This window comes from Pteropus medius, unplaced genomic scaffold (assembly GCF_902729225.1).
Source record: "Pteropus medius unplaced genomic scaffold, Ma_sr-lr_union100, whole genome shotgun sequence".
Lineage (NCBI taxonomy): Eukaryota > Metazoa > Chordata > Mammalia > Chiroptera > Pteropodidae > Pteropus > Pteropus medius.
Window position 1 is genome coordinate 4096122 of NW_024342470.1, and position 15430 is coordinate 4111551.

A 15430-nucleotide genomic window follows, 5' to 3' on the forward strand; every position below is an offset into this window, starting at 1 on the left:
TTAATGCAGCTCAAGACCAAATCAGCTTTTCTGGCAGCTACATCACACCACTAACTCATTGACATTATTGCTGACCAGATCTTTTTAACATGTGGTGTTGGTAAGCTGCTTCTCCCCTGTCCTAGAATGTGTGTGGCTTTAAAATTTAAATGCATAGCCTCTATTTTGTTCTCATCTGATTCTGAACAACCATTCCTGATAAATTTCAACTTGTTAAATTCAGTGCAACCCTGTTCAGTTGAGCTCTTTCAGGATCCTATTTGTGTGCCTTCTATAGCATCACTCAAGTCACTGATAAATTGCTTATCAGGAGAGAACCCTCTGGACTCATGCTGCTTGAGTCCTCCCTCTAGGTGACATAATCTTTAATCAACCTACTCTAAGAAGATTAATCTAAGCTGCCCCGTGCCTGTCTTTGCCCTTTTGCTTTTCTGACCTGTGACCAGATGCCTTCTTGAATCTAGATGTGCCAATCTGTTGCAGTTCTCCATCGACCATCATGCATCCTATTACAGAAAGAAGTGAGCTCTCCTTAACATCACATGTTCTCAGTTCCCAGAATGCTTCGTGGCTGCTTTTAGGTGTTCCTGGACCACCCCATAGTGACACAGTAGGCAGTTCGGCAGACGCATTGCAAGAGTTTCCAGTGCTCTAAGCCAGGGGACTTGAAGTCATTGAAAATATCTAAATAACTTCTTTTAAAAACCAAGCTCCTCTCCCATCTCAGCTCCCTGTCTCATCTCCTCACTGAATCCTTACCTGTCAGTCTCAGTATAACTCTTTTTAACAGTGGCCATGATGCATCCAGAGTGGGAGCCGAGGTCCAATTTCCTGACCCTTTATGCCTCTGGACCTCTTGGCTCAAGACAACCTCCCACTCCCAAATCTTCCTGCCTCTTGGGGTATGCTGGACAGCCTCAGCTGGTCCAGAGCTTTCCTTCTCTGATTGACACTCTGGGATGGGCTCTGTATCACTGTCTCAGGGTCTTCTTTGGTTATGCATCCTTTTCCTGGTGATGGGACTGGGCTTTTTAACAAAGCTTTCCTGTGCAACCACATGGCTCCTATTCTATACCACTTAGACAGCAGTTATAGTGAGCCAAGACTGGGATAAGGGCTCTGTCAATATTAACTCATTTAATTCTTGTGCCAACCCCATGAGGTAGATATTGTCATTATCCTCACTTACTAGTAAGGAAATTAAGACACAGAGGGATTGACTTGCTCAAAATTTCATAGCCGAGAAGGGGAAGAGGGGGAATTAGAATCTAGTCAGTTTGCCCCCAAGTCCAGCTTTCAACCATTATGGTGAGCTTCCCACTTCTTAAAAGTCTCCCTCTTCCTCCTTCTGCCTTTTCCTCTCATCCCCTGGTTCCTCACTCCTCCCCACTCCCCTCCCAGTTACATAGCTAGAACTGCATTTCAGAGAGTCTGAATCATTTACTTCCTCAGTCTTAGGTCCGAGAACCCTTCTATCCTCCCAGCCGTTAGAAGTCTGTTCTCTTAGAGCTTCAGGCACCAACTTCCCCTTCTTGGTCACAAACTGCAGGGGAAATGATTGCTTTTCCTCTACAGTTCCTGTGTCCTTCTGGTCACTACCTATTTGGCCATTACCGTGAGAATTAGGTTCGTTGTCCTGTTTCTGTGGCAGTGGCTTCTCTCTTCCAGAAGATGAAATGCTCAGCAAGGCTAGTGAGGCCTTTAAGCCAGTGAGGCTTCCGCAGCCATTAGGGTCATTGGTCCCCGCCTGCCGGCAACCTCCAGAGCCCTTCTCTAACTGGCCTGGGACAGGGATCAGAAGCAGATCCGTGGTGTCAAGGGTGGCCTTACCTTGATGCCTCAATTCTCTCTTCACACAAGTGTTCTCCAGAACCTTCCCTTCTCTCTGTTTCATGGGCTTGTCATGTAGAGAAACTTTATCGCCCTGCTATATTCCAAGTTCATTCCTTTAGAAGATAAAAGCGGGGCGCAGAGAAATGGGCATAGTCTGCTATCAGTTATGTAAAGAAAAGAATACGTATTTGTATTTGTGTGCGTATACACAAACACCGTCAGGGATTAGACAAAGCAACGAATACCAGCTTTGGAGTGGGGCGAACTGGGTAGACAGGGCCAGGAATGGGAGGAACACATTTTCTGTGTACTTCTGTGCTTTCTGCTTTCTGAACTCCGCCCCCCAGCAAATGTATTTCCTACTCAAATTTTAAAAAGCATAATCTGGGAGTCCTGATTGGCAAACTGTGGAGAGTATGACTCACTTGGTTGAGTCATTGCTCTGAGCCTCTTGCCGCCATGTGGACCTCAGTTCTTTAGGTGTGAGCCTGGCTAATCATAGCCTACTTACCTTGCAGTGGGGACACAAGGAGACCTTCCACACAGCCCCACATGTAGAGGGTCTGCAGTAAACAGGGCCTCCTCCTTCCTCCCTGGCTCATCTCTTCGAAGCTCAAAAGTAATTTGAGATTTTGCACCTTTGGTTGTAATTTTAGTTTACTTAGAGCTGGGCCTCATGTGTTGGTTTTTCTACCGTGAACCACCTAAAATTTACGCCATGTTTTTTCCTCCTCTGTTGAAGTCCAATATTTGAGGAAACTGAAACACCGAATGTCTGAGTTTACCTGGAACAGCTGTGGGACTTCATAGATTAGAAGGGGTCTAACACCCTTTGAAAGCACAAGCCCATGACTGGGGTTGCAGATAACCGAGGTTAGAGCAGGCCCTGAAGAAAAAATTCAGAATGTTGGGAAAAGCCAGTCCAGGTACCTATTATTGAGGAAGTGACCTCTTTAGGAAGGTGATTTATTTACCTGGGGCAGCTAATTCGAAAGCATACAATGAGCACCTACTGTGTGTCCTAGATTCTGTGCCATGGAGATGACAATATGATTAAGGCCCAACCTCTCCTCCTGAAGTGTTCACAATGAACTTGGGAAAGTAAGACACACGTGTTTTAAAAATTAAATAACAGGTGATTTGGGTAACAGCTCAGCTCAGTTATAGAAGGCGAATGGCAAGGTAGTTCATGACTAATTTCCGTACAGCTGGTGGAGATAGCAGTGGGTGTGGGGAGTTTTTCTAGGGGCTGGAGAAAGCCCGGAAAGCTTTCTGGAGGAGGAAGAGGAGAAGGAAGGAAGGAGTGGGGAGAGGGATAAGGAGGCTGCATTTAATCTGGATCTTGAAAGGTAGATGAAATGCAGATGGGTAAGTGGGAGGAAGAAGAGAGCATCTCTAGTTGGTGTCAAAGTGAGGAGAAATGGGAAATGGCCATAGAGGGAGATGAGGCTGGGCAGATGAGTTTGAGACTGATGCAGACAGCCTTCAGATTGACAGGGAGGGAGGGGGAGAGAGTGTGTGTGTGTATGTGTATGTGTATGCGTATGTGTGTAAGTTCAGAATAGGGATGGGAAGATGAGGGCCCAGAGTCTCACAGGAAACTCTTATTATAAATCCTAGGGAGGATGTGCAAAAAAGGCTTTGGCTTCCAGACATTTAATCTGGGCATCTCCAGCTTGTCCTCCAGAAAAGGCCTCAAGAGCAGAGAGGCCAGAGGCATGCTAGCCCCTCCCCCACCGTTATTCCATTTGGACATTTTCTGCTTAGGCATTTTAAATGTGTACTCAGTTATTCATTCAGCAGGTATTTATGAGTTCTTACTATGTGCCGAACCTGTTTTAGGTGCTGTGGTTACAGCAGGGAAAAAAGAAAACCAGGCTAAAATCCGTTGCCACGTGGAGGGGGAGGCAATAAACCAGTTAAATGTTTGAGGCCAGGTGATGAGAGGTGGGTGAAGAACACTACAGCAGGGAAGAAGACAAGCTGTGCTGGGTAGGGGTGAAGGGAAGCAGTTGGGGGTGGGCTATAATTTTAAATAGGGTGCTCAGGAAGGGCCTCACTGACTCACTTTGTTGCTGGGACTTGTAAGCCAGCACGTGGGAAGCCTGGGGCCACAGGGAAGCAGATCAGGCCAGGTAGTGCAGGCACCTTCCTCTTTAACCCATTGAGTCTTCATTTCTAGGCAGCAGGGAGCCTTTGAGTGTTCTTGAGCAAAGGAATGCCATGTATGGGAAGATGTCCCTTGTAGCTTTATAGAGGACGGGCTATAGGGGATGAGGCTAAGGTCCCAGAAAGAGATGACCAGGGCTTAAAAAAAGTTTGGTACTTCCTGCCGATGCATGGTGGGATGGAGTTAGGGAGCAAGAGCAGTGGGACAGGAGTGAGAAATGACAGTGAATACTGGCAGAAAGGGAATGACGGCAGGGTTTAGGCTGGAGAGGGGTTGACAAGCAGCATACTGAAGTTCCTAGAATTTGGGGCTTGGGGGTTGGTTAAACATTCTTGCTGTAACTTTCATTATTTTAGTGTAGCATAGTACTTAAGAATGTGAGCTCTGGGTTTGAATCCTGACTAAGTGATCTTGGGCAAGTTACTTAACCGCTCTCTGTGCCTCAAGCTCTGCATCTGTACAAAGGGGGACAAAATAGTACTTACCTTATCAGCATGTTTTTGAGAGGATGAAATAGGTATCTGAATGTCACATATTTAGAACAATACCTGACATAAGTGCTTCATAAATATTAGCTTGTTTGACCGCTTGTCTCTCTCTTCATATATGTGTATATGAATAAAGTTAACATGTTGGACATATCCTTTCTATTGTTCTGAAGCTAAGTCAAAGGAAGAAAAGGATGCTTCTAAGCATTAAATAAGGTAATAAATGTAATGAATTTAGCATAGTTGCTGATGACTACTAATTAAAAGTACTACTAGTATCACCAAATATTATCGTGAAGAAATGATTTTCCAATGGAAATCCTTTATAAAGTTGTTCGATTCAACCATTATTTATCGAGTGTACGGTGTGCCAGGTGCAGCACTAGACATAGTATCTCCTTTCATCTTTGCAACGACTGCCTGAGATAAACACTAGTAACTGCATCTCACAGATGAGGAAGCTGAGGCTCAAAGAGTCTAAGATTTGTCCAAGATCACATAGCCAATGAGTGGCAGAGCTGAGATTTGGGAGTATTTTTCCCTTTGACATTGAACTACCTTTTATAATAAGAACAATTATTCTATGAGTAATCTCTTCTATAAAAGAACACTGACATATAGGTTCTTACATCAATCTCCCTTGATTTTGGTGCACACTTGGAGTTTTGGAAGTGTAGAGGTATGGCTAACTTCCAGGAGAGACCAGAGGCAGTGTCAGAGAGGGAACTCTGAACCAGGAGTCTGAGCTGCCCATGGGCGGGAGGGGCCATGGGTGAGTCAGTGCCTTCCCTCGGTGGGTGACTCCTCTGCGAAGGCCTTATCAGAGCCTTTCAGTCCCGCAGAGTCTCTCTGAGACCTGTCCTTGGTTGATTCCGCCCCTAAAGTACTAGAGGAGCTAGAGCTCAGTGGGTTCAGACTCCAGCTCTACCGCTTCCCAGCTGTAAGGCCAACATAGGAGTGAGTTTCTTCGTGCCTCAGTTCTGTCACCTGTGAACTCACTCATGGGGTTTCATGAGAATGAAATGAAATGGATCGTGTAAATACTTAGAACTGCCTGGCCCATTGCAAGTACTCAGAGTTACTATGCTAATGATTATTATTATTATAAAAGTCTCCCCTGATCTGTAAGGCCAGAATAAAATGCCCCACCCTCTCTGTATGATTCCTCCAGTAAACCATTTTGTTTTGCCTTATTATAAAATTGTGGGTAGAGCCCTCCCCTTCACCAGAAGGAGTGCTTGAGACAGAGGTGCTCAAAACATATTACATAACAATTCTCATATTGCTTCAGAATAGGTCTCAATCAGTGCTTTTTAAATACCTGGAGACTTGTGCCTTGTCCTAGAAGATGCTGAAAGAAATTTGCCAAACGGAATGGATTCCCAGTTCTCCTTTTCCCTTCAAGCCACATATTCTGACTTGAGTTCCCCACCTCCCAGGATTATGAAAAATATGTGCTATTTCTAAGGGTGCTTTACAGTTTGCTGAGCACATTCACATTCATATTGCACTCAGTCTTCACAATCGTCCTGTGCGGTCATTGTTTACTATCTTCATTTAATAGATAAGGAGACAGAGGCTCCACAGAGTTAAGTAATTTGCCCATAAACTCTCAGGTTGAAGGTAAACAGGCACCCCTGCCCATCTCAGGAAGCCTTGGTCTGGAGGCTTAGATTGACCATCCCTCCAAAGCCTTTTCATCATTTCCCCTTTGCCTTTTTCCTGAAGAGGGTTGAGAGGAGATCATGTGACCAAAAGATCTTTATACAGTTCTGCTTTTATCCTCCTCCAAGCCCTGTTACTATGGAAAAAGCACATGATGGTGGACTTAAAGTGAGCCAATGATGAGAGTTGCTTAAATCATCCCTAGTCCCATGTTCTCTTCTCCATGAGTCTGAGGCCTGGGACTCTGTGCTCTGGCCTTTGTGGGGAGCGGAGACAGTGGGGAGGGCATTGTAGCTTTAAGCATTTGGAATAGGGCCTGAGCACAGCCATGCCCTGGAGGAAACTACGACTGAAGGTGGAGGGGCTTGGCATCCTCAGCTTCACCCAGGAGGAGGGGCAGGCACTAGGTATGAGGCCCAGAACCACGTCCAGGTTGCAGGGGCTCCTGGGGAGTATGGAGCAGAGACCGCGGAAGGTGGGAACACTTCCTCTCCAGGAGGCAAACAGGCAAACGATCCTTCCAGCTAAGGTGACACTAAATCACGTGCTCCAGGTGGACTTTAATTCAGACTTATCAAGCTCCAGGGATAAGTAGAAGAATCTTCTGTGTAGCTCAGCTCAATAAGAAGTTATTAAAGAAGTATCTATAGTGTCCCAGCAGGTGTGAGGAATGTGAAGTCCCGTGAGATAGGGACCTGGCCATGAAGAGCTCATATCCTAAGGCCTCATTTTTACATCTTTTCCTTGCTGGGAATCTTGAATGCCAGGGTGATGCTGGTGATGCTTTAATGTATAGGGCAGCATGCAGGTTCCTGGCATCTCAGGGCTTCTCCAGAATCTGGGCCTGGCAGCTCAGCACAGCAGTGCAGGCTGGGAGCTGGCAAAAAATCCCTGCTCATCGAGTTGGGTTTTAAGCCTGCTGTGGGGGGTCGAGGGGCTGTTGGGCCTTTTCAGTCTGGTTCTTGATCCCTCCATGGTTATTACGTAACCAAAGTTGCAGACACAGGAGCATCTCTGGGGAGGAGGTGAGAAAGATGGCAAGATAATGGCTCAGATGGCCCATCTCTCATTCAAACCAGTTATCCCTTCTCTCCTCCAGCCTGGCCGGGCTCTGCTGCCATTCTCTGCTTGCCTGCCTGGGTCACCCCTGCTTCCCTCTCTGTCTTTGGTTTTTCCAGTATGCGGTGCTTCCTTTCTCTTTTGCTTTTATCCATCCTCATCCTGCAGGACTGAGGTTCAGCCCTTCCTGCTTCGGAAAGGCTTCCTAAACTCTCTCAGCCTAAACTCCCCCTCTTTTCTCCGTATGCCTTCTGGGTGGAGAGCCAGCAGCCCCCACCAGCTCAGCATTTACATGTTATGTAACATGTTTTGAGCACCTACCAGATAGCAAGCAGCAGAGCAAAGATTAGAACAGTGGAGCCTGACTGGCCTGGGTGTACAAACCAGCTCTGATCCTTATGAGCTGCGTGACTTTGGGTAGGTGTTTTGATTTCTCTGAGTCTCAGTTTCCTCATTTGAACTTGAAGATATGATGCCTGTCTCACAGGGAAGTTGTAAGGATCTGGTGAAATAATCCATGCAACACAAAGCACTTAGCATACAGTTCCTGGCTCATAATAAATGGCTAGCATGTGGGCAGCTTTGACTATTCTTGGACATATATTGTCTTATTTAATTCACACCCTAGCTTTATAAGGTAGATATCATCCCCCGAAGGGGAGCAAACAAGCCTCAGTGCAGAAATGACTTGTCCAAGATCTAAGGATGGGGTAGGCAGTAAGGCTGGCATTCAAGTCCAGGCCCTGGCTGGTCTTCTTCCACTGCCTCTTCTTCCCAAGTCCAGGCCCCTGTTCCAATGCTTTCTGGTATTCTTCACAGTCCTAGTCAAGACACTCAGCAAATGCTTAGTGAATAATCTTTCTTTGCTGATTTAAGGAGAACCAAGCTGTAGGGGAATCGGGGGAGCAGAAAACGAGACCCCTTGAGCATTCCATCCCCTTTCAGATTTCAAGCTAATCCAGCTTGCCTATGGATCCCTGGCAGAGTACTGCACACAACTCCAACACCAGGCAGTGCTGGGCAGCATGGCACCAGCATTGCATTCACCCAAGGAGCACAAAACTAGATCATGCCCGGAGGGGAAATCAGCCAGGTCCTCTCTCTCTTTTTTCTCTCTCTCCCTCTGCGTGTGTGTGTCTGTCTCGGTCTCTCTTTCTCTGTCTCTCTCTTTCATTTCAGAGCATAAAGCTATGCAAAGAAAAAGAAAAGTAAGGAAAATACCTATCTGGACAATCCCCCATGACTGGGGCAGCCACTGCCTGAACCTGATTGGTGGGAAACGAAGAGAAAAGCCAGGAATTGGCAGGCAAGCTCTGGGTAACGTGTGGCATTGTGTGTGTCCTGTGGGGTCAGTGAGGAGCTTACTGAACTTCCCCAGGACCAGAGGTACAGGCCACTCCCTGCCAAAGGTGGCTGCTCTTGACATTATTGTGGTCAAGATGATTTCACATTGTTTCAGATCATGATTTCCAGTTATTCTCCATCAAATGTTGGAAGCTGCCACTTCCTTCTCTGGCCGAGTCTTCTTTTGTACCAGCTCAGGTTTGTGTCTGCAGAGTCCTTACCACACCAGTTATTTAGTTTATGCCTGTGCAGACCTTAGTATGGATTCCCAGGGACCTATGTACTCATATGTTCACCCCATGCTAATGTCACAGGAGATGGGGAGGCAATCAGTATGGTTTGGTTCTTTGTTGTTGTTACCAGGCCAGGGGTTTATTTTTGTTTCTGTTTCTCTAAAGCCCTTTAAAACAGCAATCCTCAACATTTTTAGCACCAGAGACCGGTGCTCCTAAGAGAATCTAATGCCTGATGATCTGAGGTGGAGCTGAGGCGGTGACGCTAGCACTGGGGAGCGGCTGCAAACATAGATGAAGCTTTGCTCACTCCCCTGCTGCTCACCTCCTGCTGTGTGGCCCAGACAGGACCCCTACTTTAAAACACATCTGAAGGTGGAACTGCTTTTCCTTGAGGGAGATGAGAGGGTGCTATTAGAAGGCCTGAAGGTGCAAGAATAAACTATCTTTGGGTGCTGGCCCAATAGGTGGCTAGAAAATGAGACAAAGCAAAGATAACATTGTTTAGCACACTGCTATGTGTTAGGCATTATGATTATACCTGTTAAGTCAGAATCTCTTGGGAAAGCTGTCTGAGAAATAAGCAAAAACAAACAAACAAACAAAACAGAAACTCTCCATGGGGTTCTGACAGGCATATCTCATTTAAAACCCATGATAAGTGCCATATCATTAATATTGCACTGATACTCTTGGAGATTAAAATAACCAATGTTCAGAGAAGGAAACATGCCCAAGGATGCACCAAGGTATCCACGATGCTGCCTGTCCCTTCCTCTGGAGGCTGCCTCTGGGTGGGGTGAAGAGCCAGTTGTAAATGAGGGGGCAGTTGTATATCCCCATCTCCCTTGGGCAGGTCTGAGCACAGGCGTGAATGACAGCAGACATGCCTGTGTGAGGAGGAGGCCTCAGGCTTAGGATCAGAGTGTGCTGGGGAGGCAGCATGACAGGCGGACCAGGTATAGGTTACTAGCAGTGTGACCTTGGCAAATTATTGAACTCTCTGAGCCTCAGTTTCCTCACCTGGAAAGTAGGTTGGATGAGCACCCAGCTCCTAGGACTGCGGTGAAGGTTAGATGCGATCGTACCAGTGAAAGAGTCTGACACACATTTAAGGGCTCAGACAAGGCAATTTCTCTTCCCTTACGCACCCTCCTTCCTCCTCTAAATAGAGTTGTTTCAAGCAGCTGCCAGGATTTTTGACTCTGCCACTGCGAAGTTATTGAAAATCAGCTCCAGTCTCCTTTCTCTTCTTCCCCTTCCCTAATGCTCATGGCAATGCAGACCCATGTCTGAGGCCGGGTTCCCAGCTAGGGACCGCAGGGAGTTAGTAAGAGTAATACTAACTTTTATCGAGTGCTTGCTTTGTGCCATTTTTCTAATTCTTTACCCATGCAAGTGTTTTTCATCTTCACAATCAACTCCATTTTATGTACCAGGAAGCTAAGGCACAGAGAGGTTAAGCAATTTGCCCAAGGTCACATAGCTAAGCTAGCAGAAGAGCTGGGAGCGAACCCAAGCAGAGAACTCTTAACCACCCATTCTGACGTGGACAATAACAACAGATATCAGCTCCAAGAACTTACTCTGAACTATACACACTGGGCTATGTATGGCCTTTACAGCATTATCTTATTTCCATCTTCAGAACAGCCCTATGGAGTAGGCACTAACATTATCCCTATTTTTAGATAAGAAACAAACAGGCCCATGGAAATTAGGTGACTTGCCTGGGGTCCACGTGACTCAGTTAAAGTGACAGAGCTAGGATAGGAAGCCAGGTTTTCCTGATTCCAGGGCCTGAGTTCAGGATCAGTTCTCTGAACAGCCTTTGCATTCAGACACTTCTCTTTCTCTATCAGAAGCTCCCTTGGTGATTGGGACAAAGAACAGACCCGGCTCAGTATCTGAGCCTTCATCCTTTGTCTAGAGCTTGGGGCATGGGCACCCCTGCTCCATGCATACTGCTGAGGGACCAGCTTTGTGGTTCTTAGCTGGTCTTGGTGTGTCTCACACTAACTCACCAAAGGGTCTTGAATAAGCTTTGACTGTGTCTAAACTCTAGATTTCTTCATTCCTCCACTCATCAAATGTTGATGGAGTGCCCACTGGTGCCAAGCCCTGTTCCAAGTGCTTGGGGTCTTTTAGTAAAGACCTCATCTCTATGGAGCTATACTTGGAGAACAGCAGAGAGGAAGGTCCCTGAGTTATTTTCATGTTTCTCGGGATTCCCTGAAGCCACTCGGGCTCATAGGAAACCTTTCCTGCATTGCCCAAGTCAGGCCCACAAGGGCCTGGAGACCTCGTGCTTTTTTGTTTAGAACTGGCATGATGGCAAAGTCCAAAAGGAGACTTGTTTTTTCATTCTGATTAATTACAAAGGGAAACATTGTATCAGGGAGTGAGCATGGGCATGGACTCAGGCCAGATTGGCTGTGAGTCCCAGGCTTCTGTGGCTAATGCTGATTGAGTCTACAAGGAAAGGAGCACTTGGCTGTATCATGCCTCGGTTTTCCTCCTCTGTGGCGTTACTGTACTACCTGCCTCATGGGGTTGCTGGGAAGATTATCTGCGATAGCTCATGCAAACCACCCATCGCAATGCCTGCACTTAGATTAGTCCTTCCGCGAAAGGACCGACTAGTTTTATAGGTGTTTCTACAAGTCAGACCCATGGAGGTGGGCAACGAGAAGGGATCCTTGGTGAGGAAATCACAAATTAGGTCAAGCTTTTCATTTTACAGATGAGCCATGGAGACAAAGTACGTCTAGGCTCTAACAGTGGTCGTTCCATGCGTGGCCAGTGCTCAATACACAGTAGCTCCTCTCCCATAAATAGTCTGAGAATTCGGAACAGTGAGTCCCATCCCCCAGTGCTCTAAACGCAGGTCTTTGTGTATTACAGAGAACAGTTGTGTGTTTAGGTGGGCAAGTGGGTCTACTGCCCTGCTGAAGCAGAGCATGTGTGTCCAAGGGGGTATGGGTATTGCCTCTAGGCTCCTCTAGGGGAGGGATGGTTCTGGGCCCTAGGACCTTCTGGTTTAGTGGAGCTCGAAGTTGGTCAGACAGAGGGTATGAGTTGGTTCTTGGAGTGGTTGAATCACAGTATTCTCAGGCCTGTGTGGGAATCTGACCTTGTAGACTGGTCCAGAAATGGCCTCCTGCACACCATGCAGACAACTCAAGCAGAAACAGCATTTCCATGCTGCTGGTCTCAGCGATGTCCCCAGGTGGTTAGGGGCTTCTGTTCCTGAGATCTAGGGAGCATAGGGAGGTTCCTGGTTCTCAAACCTGGTTAAACCGACGATAGAGTTCTAGGCCAGGATGTCCAGCATCCCCATCCACTGTATCCAGAAGCTTCTTTCGAGAAACAGGGACAGATAAGTGGAGGCTTCCAACCTCTCTGTCCTTTGGCTCTAGACTACACGGTGCCTATATAGCTCAGGTCGATAGAATGTAGCCAAAGCAGGCCAGCCTGTTTGTCAGCTGCCACAGGCTGGAAAGGTGTGGCTTGATAATGATGATGATGACAGAGATGATGGCGGCTCCTGCTCAGGTGGCTGCCCTCGGAGCCTGCCAGGCAGCTCATGGGGTGTCCAGGCCCATCAGAGCTAGCATACCTCTCGCCTCAGTGTGGTGGGATAATCATGAGCACGGGTCAACCAGACCCAGGCTCCAATCCCGCCATGCCATGGGGCCTTGGCACATGCGTTCTGCTCTCTGAGCCTCCGTTCCTGTCTGTGAGGAGCCATGGGGACAAAGTACGTCTAATCTCTAACAGTGGCCATTCCATGTGTGGCCAGTGCTCAGTACACAGTAGCTTCTCTCCTATGAATAGCCTGAGAATTCTGAATAGTGAGTCCCATCCCCCAATGCTCTAAACACAGGTCTTTGTGTGTTAGAACAGTTGTGTGTTTATGTGGGCAAGTGGGCCTACTGCCCTGCTGAAGCAGAGCGTGTGTGTCCAAGGGGAATGGGTATTGCCTCTTGCAGATCTCAAATTCCACATCTATGTTAGTTTTGTCTTCTTGAGACTACCTCTTAGAAATTTAGAATTGTGAAAGTAAATCCTTAGAAATGCCTTGTAACTCTGGGCTCCATTTTCCAAACAGGTGTAGAGGCACTTTCTGCAGAGGTAGTAGGATGTAACCAAATCATTTGGGTAGTCATCGGAAGTCAAAATACTAATTTGTTTAGGAAACTCGGCCCAATCAAATGGTCCACTTTGATAGCTTCCTTTTTTTTTTTTGCATTTTAGACCTTTCCACCTTAGGAAATGTGACAAATTTCATATTTGTGACTTATTATGAGATTTTTTACATCAGCTTAATTTACTATGTCCTAAGCTTAGAAATTCTGGCATTTTTTGTTGTTGTTTCTACTAAAGTACCTAAAGCATTTTTTTCCAGATCCGTCTTACTTTCTCTGCAAGCCTTTGTGCAGAGGTGTGATAAGCCTTTAGGGTACCCAGATAGTGGCAGACAACAGAATTTATTTGACCATTTCAGTTCCTTTCTTCACACAGAGGAGCACAGGGAGAAATTCTCTGTTTATTTCCTCCCATTGGGTAAAGGGGCAAAGGGCACAGGCACGTGGGCCCTCTTGGCAGGGAGAAGATCCGAAGCTGCAATGTAAGATAAAGTAACTGACATTCATCGTTGGGCTTTTGTTTTTAAAGGAACATGGCAATCTGTGCGAGGCTCGTCCTGGAAGGAGGTGACTTTAGTCACTGCGATGCCTAAGAATCAAGTGAGTAAGTCACAGTGGTGGATCTCTTTTATGCCATTGAGTCATTCTTGGGGGGGCTGGCTTCAGACTTTGGAAAGTGTAGGGGTGCTTATACTCTTTCTTCAAGCCTAAGCGAATGTAAGCCCATTTAGAGAATCGATGGCTAGTGAAAGCCCTCTGTCTTTGCCTACCACCTTTGCACAGCCCTCCCATGTTGTCAGAGGAGGGAGGGAGGCAGGAAGAGAGATTGAGATTTGTTTAGGGACATGAAAGTCCGGACTAACTCAGTGGTCTTTGGGTGGGTGGGATCTCTGTCCCGTGTTCTTCTAAGACCAGCAGCCCAGCTGTCTTGACTCCGGTCCCAGCTCTGATGAAGTTTTAGTCTCCTGCCAGCCTTGATCTGTGCCAAGGCAAGAATCTGGCTGAGCAGCTTCTGTAGGGAGTGACTTCAGAGCACTGTAGCACATTTGTCCAAGATTTGAAAATGTGATTGCAGCATCTTTCTCTGCTTGGGTTTCATTCTGATGAGAACAAACCTGTTTACATCTTCCCGTAGATTCAGCAGATCCTTGGAGGCTTAGGGTATAGAAGGCTAAGTTATAGGCAGTAGTGACTTGTTTTTGCACAGTCACCCTAATGAACTATCATAAGAGATCTTCCTTGAATACCTGTCTGACAGCCACTCTGCTGTTGGCCTTCCAGGCTCCCTCTAGTCTGATCTCAGATTCATATTCCAGCGTGTTTGCTGCCTCCCCTCCCTGTCCAGGCTCCAGTCCCCCAACTCCGGGAACAGCTTTATATCTGGGCCATGCTGTTGTTCCCTTTGAGATGCTTCCCTCACTTCCCCAGGCAAAATTGGCACTTCCTCCTTCTCTACACTCCCATAGCGCTTTGTTCAGACCTCTTACACAGCACTGGCTGAATTAAGGTTTGTTCACTTGTCTGTCTCACCCGCCAGCTGTGGGAGCCTCGAGGGCAAGCACCTGTCCTCCAACCTTCCTGTCTGAGATGGGCAGCGCCATCCCAGCGGCACAGGACCGGGCACATGGCAGGGGATCAACAGCTGTTTATTGACTCGAATAAAAATCCCGGGTTTATTCAGGGCTTATGGCTCCAGAAGTTCTATCTCAGTGTCTCATGGGAGCTTTGCACTCCGGGAGGGGTGGTCACATTCTCACTTATTTAATAGACGTAAAGACTGAGGTCTGAGCAGTCAGCTAAGTTGTCCCAGGCTATAGCCTAATAAGGACCAGGACCCATATCTCCTGTGGCCAAGGCTAGTCTTGTTTCTGTAATACCAAATTTTATAATTACAGAGAACCCAAGAGATAATTTAGAGCAAACCCCTCATTACCAGCTAGGGAAACTGAGACCTGGCCTGAGGATACTTTTTCAAGATTACATAGCTAACTGATGCCAAATGGAGAATTGAAACGCAGGCCCTGGACTTCCTGTCTAGCATTTTTTTTCCACTCCTCCTCCCCATCCTCTGCCTCTCTTCTGTATACAGCCATCAGAGAACATTTGGGGACCAGCATTCTGCAGTGACAGGAGGTAAAACACTTAGTGAATGCCCTGAGTTAGAGAGAATGTAGAAATGTGCCCTCCAAGAGCTTCCCTTCCAGGCAGAGCCTTGGTGGAGGGAGGAGGGAGAGCAGAGGGTGAGGGGAGCACCTCGGGCACAACCCAAGGGCCGGAGCATGGTGGCAGTCAGCAGGCAGGCATGTCTGGGCATTTAGAGGCTGGTCTGGTGGGCGCTGAGGATCCACGGTGGGCAAGGAGTCTGTGTCGAGAGTCCTGGCCAACAGAACGAGAAGGGTTGACTGGACCAAGAGGAAAGGAGTGTGTCCAAGGAGGAGGGTCAGGCAACGGACAGTGAATCCCATCATGGTCTCCAGTGTGTATAGGGAG

The 15430-nt window shown here is 47.2% G+C and overlaps 1 protein-coding gene across 6 annotated transcripts in view; it reads left to right on the forward strand.

Moving 5' to 3' along the window:
- The window catches only part of MICAL2 (microtubule associated monooxygenase, calponin and LIM domain containing 2), a 200410-nt gene that overhangs the window by 12890 nt on the left and 172090 nt on the right, over positions 1-15430 (forward strand). For 4 of the 6 annotated variants that reach the window (XM_039863630.1, XM_039863625.1, XM_039863628.1 and 1 more), the window contains exon 2: positions 13470-13540. The exons of 1 other annotated variant lie outside the window; for it this stretch is intronic. The gene's annotated coding sequence lies outside the window, so the exon portion shown is untranslated. Of the gene's footprint in view, positions 1-13469; positions 13545-15430 lie in introns of all 6 variants that reach the window. One more of the 6 variants, XM_039863626.1, reaches the window with a different exon arrangement.